Raw genomic sequence first — 10785 nt, forward strand, 5'->3', positions numbered from 1 at the left:
CCTTCTTAAATGTCTTCAAGGAAAAACTAGATTCTTGTAGAGTATATTGCAAAAGGGATTTCTTATGTGAGTTAGAATCTATACTTTTGTAATTATCAATCCAGGATGGTTATTAACTTTCCCTCTCTGTTAACATGGATGGAACCCATTTTCTATATTTAGGAAGGAAAACTATTTTCTAATATCTAAAGAAATGTGAAAGAGGGTTGAATTTTTCTCTGTGACTCCAAAGCACAGGATTAGGATTAATGGTTGGACTTTTAGAATGAAGCCAGCTCTGAAGAGAGTCCTACCTCCTCTGATTCTTTCAAGCAAAACTCTGTCATCCAAAAATGGAATTCCTCCTGCTCTTAAGCCTTTACTTCTGAAATTGATTACTTATTTTGCTTCTGGTTCCTGGGATGAAAGACCTATCCTAGTAAAAGGTAGGGGGAGGCGGAGTCAAGATGATGAAGTGGCAGTGAACTGTATAGCCAAGCTCCCCTACACAAGACTACTTCAAATAGATCTAGAAAATACATCAGACTGAAATCAAATAGATGATATAGGGCAAGTCACAGTTCACAAAGGTCTGCATAGCAGAGAGACAGAAAGGTCCCCAGATACCAAAGAGATGTTCAGGCCAAGAGCACAACACATGCTCAGTGTAGCCCAGGAACTGGTGTAACTACATAACATAATTGACTATATCAATAACCAAATTAACAAAAGTCATATGGTTACCTCAATAGATGCAGAAAAAGCATTTGATAAAACCCAATACCCATTCCTGTTAAAAACACTAGAGAGTATAGGAATAAATGGACTTTTCCTTAAAATAGTCAGTAGCATCTATTTAAAACCATCAGCAAGCATCTTATGTAATGGAGATAAACTAGAACCATTCCCAATAATATTAGGGGTGAAACAAGGTTGCCTACTATCACCATTGCTATTCAATATTGTATTAGAAATGCTAGCCGTGGCAATAAGAGAAGAAAAAGAGATTAAAGGAATTGGAGGAGGTAATGATGAAACCAAATTATCACTCTTTGCAGATGATATGATGGTATACTTAGAGAACTCCAGAGAATCAATTGAAAAGTTATTAGAAATAATCCCCAACTTTATCAAAGTTGCAAGATATAAAATAAATCTACCTAAATCATTAGCATTCTTATACATCACTTACAAAATCCAACTGCAAGCAATACAAAGAGAAATTCCAATTTAAACTAACTATTGATAATATAAAATATTTGGGAATTTATCTGCCAAGGGAAAGTCAGGAAATATATAAACAAAACTACAAAACACTTTCCACACAAATAAAGTCAGATCTAAGCAAATTAGAAAAATATCAAGTGCTCTTGATAAGTAGAGCAAATATAATAAGATGACAATACTCTCTAAACTAATCTATTTATTTAGTGCTATGCCTATCAAACTCCCAAGAAGCTATTTTACTGACCTAGAAAAAACAACAACAAAATTCATCTGGAAGAAGAAAAAGATCAATTTCAAAGGAAATAATGAATGAAAAGCAAATGAAGGTAGTCTAGCTGTACCAGATCTAAAACTATATTATAAAGCAGTGGTCATCAAAACCATTTGGAACTGGCTAAGAAATACAGAAGTTGATCAGCAGAATAGGTTAGGTTCACAAAATAAAATAGTGAATAACTATAGCAATCTAATATTTGATAAACCCAAAGGCCCCAGTTTGAGGGATAAGAATTCACTATTTGACAAAAACTGCTGGGAAAATTGCAAACTAGTATGGCAGAAAGTAGGCATACCTAACACCCTATACCAAGATAAGGTCAAAATGGGTTTATGATCTAGACATAAAGAATGATACTATAAACAAAGTAGAAAAAAATAGTGTAATTTACCTCTCAGATTTGTGGAGGAGGAAGGAATTTGTGACCAAAAGATCATAAAATAGATAATTTTGACTATGTTAATAAGTTTTTGTACAAACAAAACTAATGCAAACAAGATTAGAAGGGAAGCAATAAACTGGGAAAACATTTTTACATCCAAAGGATCTAATAAAGGCCTCATTTCTAAAATATATAGAGAATTGATTCAAATTTATAATAGTTCAAGCCATTCTCTCAATTGATAAATGGACAAAGGATATGAACAGATAATTTTCAGATGAAGAAATTAAAATTATTTCTAGTCACATAAAAATGTGCTTTAAATCACTATTGATCAGAGAAATGCAAATCAAGACAACACTACACATCTGTCCGGTTGGCTAAGTTGACAGGAAAAGATAATGACAAATGTTGGAGGGATGTGGGAAAACTGAGACATTGATACATTGTTGGTGGAACTGTGAATGGATCCAACTATTGTGGAGCGCAGTTTGGAACTATGTTCAAAAAGGTATCAAACTATGCATACCTTTTGATCCTGCAATGTTTCTATTAGGATTATATCCCAAAGAGATCCTAAAAGAGGGAAAGGGATCCACATGTGCAAAAATGTTTATGACAGCCTTTTTTCGTAGTGGCAAGAAACTGGAAACTGAGTGGATGCCCATCAATTGAAGAATAGCTAAATAAATTATGGCATATGAATGTTATGGAATGCTATTGTTCTATAAGAAACGACCAGCAGGATGATTTCAGAGAGGCTTGGAGAGACCTACATGAACTGATGCAAAGCAAAATGAGCAGAACCAGGAAATCATTATACACAGCAACATCACCACCATGTGATGATCAATTCTGACTGACATGACTGTCTTCAACATTGAGATGATTCAGACCAGTTCTACTTGTGCAATGATGAAGAGAATCATCTACACCCAGAGAGAGAATCATGGCAACACAGCATAGCATTCTCACTCTGTTATTATTTGCTTGCATTTTGTTTCTTTTTTCTCAGTTTTTCTTTTTCTTCCTTCTTGATCTGATTTTTCTTGTGCAACCAGATGGCTGTGTGAATACACATATTGCATCTGGCATATATTTCAGCATATCTGGCATGCATTGGACTGTCTGCCAGATAGAGGAGGGGACGAGGGGAAGAAGGGGACAATTTGCTGCAGGGGGTTATGTAGGGGTCAGTGTTGGAAAAATTACCCATGCATATGCTTTGTGAATAAAGAGCTTTAATTAAAAAAAAAAAATCCCCACCTTCAATTCACTTGGAGATCCTGGCCTCAGAAATAATCACCATCCATTATTAATCTAGAAATTATTCCCTCAATTCATCTAGAGATCGCTCCTTAGCTTCAGGCCACAGAAAACTAAATGAAATTGTACCCCAAATCACAGCTACTTTCCTAATCAGGAAGGAGCCCACTTGGAGACTGGGACTGCTAATTCTTTCCAATTCTTTCACAAAATCTGGACACTGGCCTGGGGACCCCCAAACGCTGTTAAGGTATCTCATCCCTCAACAAACAAAGTCGCATAACTGGTTTTTGTCAGAGACAGAATTTGAACTCGTCTTCCTGGTTTCAAGACCAGTCCTCTATCCACTGCAACATGTTACTTTTCATGGTATATTAATATTAATATTATTGTGGTATAAGAATTAACTAAAGAGATGGATTAAAAAAAACTGGGGAGGATTTTGATATTGATAGAGGATAGACTGAAAAGAATTAGTGGAAAAATTTATAAGATTAGAATATTCCCATTTGTGCAATCTGTGCTTATTTGCACAGATTTGTTATCCCATGAAATTTCAAGCTCATTGAGAGCGGGGGCTATCTTTTGACTCTTTTTGTATTTCTAGTATTTAACACATTATCTGGTACATAGTTGATATTTAAAACTTATCCAATGACTAAAGGAAAACAACTATAAAAGACTTAAGAACTATGATTTAAAAAAATCACCAAAATAACTCCAAAGGACTAATGACTTTCTTATCTCTTGGAAAGAAAGTGATAGACAAGAAGTGAAGAATAATATAACATACAATTTCAGACTCAGTTAGTGTGTGAATTTGTTAACCTAATTGGTGATTAGAAAATAAAAAATAAGGTCAATTTAAAAAAAACTTTTTTTTAACATAGTATAGAAAAAAAATTTGATTGTACATGAAACTACAAATCTGCCATGCACAACTTGCTCTTCCTTTCAAATATACAATAAAATTATCATGTAAATTTATTTTTTTCTTCCCTCCTCTTTGCTCTAGAGAGGACTGGAATTAGATATAGTCTCTCTCTCTCTCTCTCTCTCTCTCACACACACACACACACACACACATACACACACATATAAAATCATTCTGTACAAACTTTTTATCAGTTCTTTCTCTGGAAGCAGAAAGAATTTTTCTTTGCATGTTCTTTATAATTAATTTGGCTATTTATAATAGTCAAAATAGCCTTTTCATTTCAAAGTCATTCTTAAAACAATATTCCTATCAGTGTAAACACTACAATCATTTCACTTTTCATTATTATGTACAAGTTTTTCTAAAATTGTGCTCATTTCTGATGGCACATTGGTATTCCATAATAATCACATAACACAACTTGTTCAGTCATTCCCCAATTAATGAACATACCTGCAATTTCCATTTCTTTCCCATCACAAAGACAGCTGTTGTAAACATTTTAGAACATATAGGTTCTTTTTCTTATTCCCTAATTATTTTCATAAATAGATCTAGTAGTGATATTATTGGATCAAAGGGTATAGGTGGTTTAATAATTTTGGGGGCACAATTCCAGATTGTTCTTCATAATGCTTGAATCAATTTACAATTCAACCAACAATGAATGTGTCCCAATTTTTCCCCATTTCTTTCAACATTTGTCATTCTCTCCTATCATTTTCGCCATTGGTAGGTATAAAATATTATCTAAAGGTTTCTTTAATTTGCAGTTCTCTAATAAATAATGATTTAGAGTATTTGTTCATATGACTACAAATTGTTTTGATTTTATCATAGGAAAACTGTCTCATATCTTTTGATCAATTATGAATTGGGGATGACTCATATTCTTATAGATTTGACAAAAATATTTTAATATTTTAAATTTAAGGCCTATATCTCATAAACTGTCTATGAAATTTCCCTCCCATTTTTCTGCTTTCCTTCTGATATTGGCTATATTTGTTTTATTTATACAAAATCTTTTTAATTTAATGTAATCAAAATTATCCTTTTTATACCTAATTTTGTTTTCTTTCATAAATTGTTCTGATAAGTAATGTATTCCATGTTATTCAAATTTTCTTGTAAAATCTCTCATTATGTCTAGGTCATGTATACATTTTGATTTTATCTTGGTAAATGTGTAAGATATTGGACAGTTTCTGCTACGTTTCTTTCCAGTATTCCTCTTTTAAGAATTTAGATGCTACCCCACTTGGTGCATATATGTTTAATATAGATAGTGCTTCATTATCCATGCTACCCTTTAGCAAGATATAGTGTCCTTCCTTATCTCTTTTAATTAGGTCAATTTTTGCTTTAGCTTGATCTGAGATCAGGATGGCTACCCCTGCTTTTTTGACTTCACTTGAAGCATAGTAGATTTTGCTCCAACCTTTTACCTTTAACCTGCATGTATCTCCCCGCTTCAGGTGTGTTTCCTGTAAACAACATATTGTAGGATTCTGGCTTTTAATCCATTCTGCTAACCGCTTCCTCTTTATGGGGGAGTTTACCCCGTTCACATTTATGGTTAGAATGACCAATTCTGTATTACTTGCCATCTTGTTAACCCCGGTTTATGCTTTCCTCCCTTCTTTCCCCTTTCCCCCCCTTCCCAGTATTAAGCTTGTGAGCACCACTTGCTTCTCACAGCCCTCCCTTTTTAGTATCCCTCCCCCCGCCTTAGAGTTCCTCCCCCTATCTTACCCCTTTCCCTCCCAGTTCCCGTATTCCCTTCCGCTTAGCTTATTCCTTCCCTTTTCACTTTTCCCTTCTCACTTTTCAATGAGGTGGGAGAAGTTTCACCATAGATTGAATATGTCTTAAGATTTTTCACTTAAAGCCAATTCTGAAGGCAGTAAGATACCCACTATATTCATCCCCCTCCATTCTTTCTCTCAGATATAATAGGTTTCCTATGCCTCTTCATGAGATGTACTACCCCCACTTTACCCTTTTTCTGATACAATGTCCTTTCCACATCAATTTCTAGAACAAGGTATACATGTATTCTTTATACATCTATATAGTCAAAATATAGTTCCCAAGATTAATCTTTACCTTTTTAGATTTCTCTTGAGTTCTATATTTGTAGATCAAACTTTTTGTTAAGTTCTGGTTTTTTCATCAGAAATAGATGAAATTCGCTTACTTCGTTGAATGTCCATCTTCTTCCCTGGAAAAAGATGCTCATTCTCGCTGGGTAAGTTATTTTTGGTTGCATACCAAGTTCCTTAGCCTTTCGGAATATCATATTCCAGGCCCTTCGATCTTTTAATGTGGATGCTGCCAGATCCTGGGTGATCCTTATTGTGGCTCCTTGATACTTGAATTGGGTTTTTCTAGCCGCTTGCAGTATTTTTTCCTTCATCTGAGGGTTCTGGCATTTGGCCACTATATTCCTTGGTGTTTTGATTTTAGGATCCCTTTCAGTGGGTGATCGATGAATCCTTTCAATGTTTATTTTTTCCTCTGTTCCTATGACTTCTGGGCAGTTCTCTTTGATAATTTCCTGGAAAATAGTGTCCAGGCTCTTTTTTTCATCATGTTTTTCTGGAAGTCCAATGATTCTCAGATTGTCTCTCCTGGATCTGTTTTCCAGGTCTGTTGTCTTCCCCAGAAGGTATTTCACATTTTTCTCCATTGTTTGATTTTTTTGAATTTGCTTGACTGATTCTTCTTGTCTCCTCGAGTCATTCAATTCCACTTGTTCAAGTCTTATTTTCAGTGAAGTATTCTCTTCACTCACTTTTTTAAAATCTTTTTCTAATTGTCCAATTGAGTTCTTTTGTTCTGTGGAATTTTTTTCCATTTCGCCAATTTTGTTTTCCAGTTCACCAATCCTATTTTTCAAGGATTTTACTTCTTTATCCACTCTCTCTTTAACTTTCTCCAGGCTCTTTTGCCAAGCCTCCCTCTCCTTTTCCCAAGCTTCCCTCTCCTTTTGCCAAGCCTCACTCTGCTTTCCCCATTTTTCTTCTAGCTCCCTTGTGAGAGCCTTTTTAATCACTTCTATGAGGTTCATCTGTGCTGAGGAACAGATGATCTCCTCCTTTGGGGATTCACCTGGAGACTGCCTGTTTTTAGTCTCCTCAGGATTTAGAGTCTGCTCTCTATCTGTATAGAAGCTGTCAAGGGTTAAAGTCCTCTTCAGCTTCTTGCTTATTCTGTCTATTAATCAGAGACAAACTACCAAAGAAAAACAGAAAAAACTGGAGTCTTTCTTTGGGGGAGGGGTTGGGTATGCTATCGAGCTTCCTCTACAGACTGCAGGGGGCAGCAGTGAGGCACTAGCAGGACTGTGTTGCGCGTGCGCTCTGAGATCCCAAAGCGTGCTGAGTCACTGTGAGGGGGGAAGGGGGGGGCGGCCAGGTCCCGAGAGGCTCCAGCTATTTGGGGTTGTATTCTTCAGCCCCGGTGTTTTTAGCTTCTCTGCTGGGCTGCTGACTTGCTGCTGGAGCAAAGTATCCAAACCTGTAGCGAAGCTCTCCCCGCAGAGATGGCTGCGATCACTCCCCACCCCCTCTCCAGTCTGCTCCCGTGCTCTCACTGCCGCTGCCCGCCGCCTGCGCCCGATCTAAAACCGTCCCAGCCCTCCAGGAAAGACAGACCTTTCTTGGCGAATCTCAAGGATGGCTTCTCTTGGTAACTATATGTGGGTTTTTTTCAGTCAAGCATTGATTCAGAGGCTTGTAATGAAGTGGATAGTGAGAGAAAGCGTGGAGCTTATGCAGCTGTGAGCCTCCTCTCCGCCATCTTAACCGGAAGTCCCTTTCCAGTATTCCTAATAATTTTTGTCAAATAATGAATTCTTATCCCAAAACCTTAAGTCTTCACACTTTTCAAATACAAAATTATTATTATTATTATTTGTTACGGTAAATTGTATATCTACTCTTTTCTATTAATTTATCTTTCTGTTTCTTAGCCAGGACCACATAGTTTTGGTAATTGCTATCTTATAATATAGTTTAAGATTTTATATCGTTGAATCTTCTTCCTTTACATTTTTTTTCATTTATTTCCTTTTATTTTCTTGACTTTTTGTTTTTCCAAATGAATTTTGTTATTATTTTTTCCCTTCAGTCAAAAAAGTAGTTAATTTAATTGGAATTGTGTTGAATATATAAATTAATTTGGGTAAATTCATCATTTTTATTGTACTGGCTCTACCCATCTATGAATAATCAATATTGCTACAACTATTTAAATCTGATTTTATTTGTATAAAGTTTTTTTTTTAATAATTTTATTTATATCATTCTTAGGTTTGTTTTGGCAATTGTACTCCTAGCAATTTTATACTGTCTAGAGTTATTTTAAATTATGCTATCTTCTTGCAGCATTTTGTTTGTGACTTGTAAGACTGCTTGTAATTTCTGTGGATTTACTTTATATCCTACTACTTTTGCTAAAATTATTAATTGTTTCAAATAACTAAAAAGTTGAGTCTTTGGGATTTTCCAAGTATGTTATCATTTTATCTGCCAAACGAGATTGTTTTGTTATCTCTGATTTCTGATTTAATTTCTTTTCCTTCTCTTATTGCTATTGCTAGGATTTCCAATACTATATTGAATAACATTAGTGACAGTAGGCATCTTTGTTTAAACCTAATCTGAGAAGGCTTCTAGTTCATCCTTATTAAAAATAATGCTTGCTAATGGTTTTAGATAAATGTTTTTTGTTAATTTAAGGTAAAGTCCACTCATACTAATACCTGCAAGTACTTATAATAAAAATCAGTTTTGAATTTCACCAAAAGCTTTTTCTGCATCTATCGATGCATTGATAATATTTTAAATTTTTTATTACTTATGAAATCAATTATGTTAATAGTTTTCCTTATATTAAATCATCCCTCGATTCCGGGTATAAATCCTACCTGATCATAATGTATAATTTTTGTAATATATTGTTGTAATTTTTTAGCTAGTATTTTATTTATGATTTTTATATTCATATTCATTAATTAATGTTAATGAATTTTCTTTTTCTATTTTTACTCTTCCTGGTTTAGGTAACATTATTATATTTGTTTCATAAAAGAAATTTGGTAGGATCTCTTCTTCACCAATTATTCTAAATAATTTATTTAATAGTGAAAATAGTTGATCTTTAAATGGTGAATAGAATTCATTTGTAAATTTAATTGGTCTTAGTGCTTTTCTTTTAAGAAGCTCATTTGTGGCCTATTCAATTTCTTTTTCTAAAATAAACATATTTAGCTATTATATCATCTTCTCTTAATCTAGGCAATTTATGGGTTTGTAAATATACTTCCATTTCTCTTAAATTGTTAGCTGTATTGACAAATAATTGGGCAAAATAACTCCTTATAATGACTCTAATTTCATCTTTGTGTAATTTACCTTTTTCATTTTTGAAAGAAGTGATTTGGTTTCTTCTTTCTTTTTTAAATAAAATTAACCACTGGTTTATCTGTTTTATTTATTTTTTCATAAAAGCAACTCCTACTTTTATTTATCAATTCAGTGCTTTTCTTTTTCCCTCTCAATTTCATTAATTTCACCTTTAATTTTTAGGACTTTCAATTTAGTGTTTAAATAGAGATTTTTAATTTGTTTTTCTAGTATTTTAAAAATTGCACAACCAGTACATTAATCTGCTATTTTTCTGCATTAATGATGTAAGCATTCAGAATTATAAATTTTCCTCTAATTACTGCTTTTGTTGTATACCAGTGATTTTGATATTGTTTCAATAATGTCACTTTTTAATGAAATTATTGATTGTTTCTATGATTTGTTCTTTAACTCACTCATTCTCTTTGCAGAGAGGGGGCAGTTTTATCATTTCATTAACAAGGCTACGAAGTTATTACATTAAAAAGATGGTCATTTGACCATCTCTTTTAGATCAGAAACCAAAATAATCATGTCCATCAAACACTTCATGAAGGATTTCTAACTATGGAACTTAGAAGGGAAGACAATGTAAGAGACAATGGGAAGACAATGGGAAAATGGATGGTGCTCGACAAAAATCAAAGGGGGCAATTTCCTTTGATAATATTGACAAAATCAAAGAGGGTTAATTTCCTTCAATAAATAGACCTTACAGATAAAAGACACAAAGGAAAAAAGTAGATATCTCCCTTCCTCTAGAAACAAACGTCTGATTCAGTCCAGTGTCACTGGTATGGTTTGTTCACCAATTCAGGAGAATTCACTTGTAGAAATTTCCTACAGATTTGGTCTCAAGTAAACTTCCAAATTATTTTTGCCAAAAAATAGGTAAATAATGAAAGTTAGCTCAAACTTTAAGTCTTTTCAAATTTGGGATCTTATTAGACCACAATTTTACCTATCATTTACATCATCTATGTCATTTATATCACCTATATCCATCACCTATATCACTTTTTATATCTACAAAGATTTATGCAAGAATCAAAAGACATGAAGTAGAGGGCATGTTCAGGAAAGACTAGTGCCTCTGGGGTGAAGGCTACTGAGCCTTTTATAGGGCTGCTTTCTACTTTTGATGTCTACCTGATCTACCCAACACTCATTTGTGGGTCCAAGAAGTTATAGCATGTACAGTGGCCACATTCCAGTAAACTGTTTCAGCAAAGAGGCTAAATCAGGTTAAGGATAACCAAGGGGTGTCAAACCCTATGATGAGTTACATACCCCAAATATGTAA

This window comes from Antechinus flavipes, chromosome 1 (assembly GCF_016432865.1).
Source record: "Antechinus flavipes isolate AdamAnt ecotype Samford, QLD, Australia chromosome 1, AdamAnt_v2, whole genome shotgun sequence".
Classification (NCBI taxonomy): domain Eukaryota; kingdom Metazoa; phylum Chordata; class Mammalia; order Dasyuromorphia; family Dasyuridae; genus Antechinus; species Antechinus flavipes.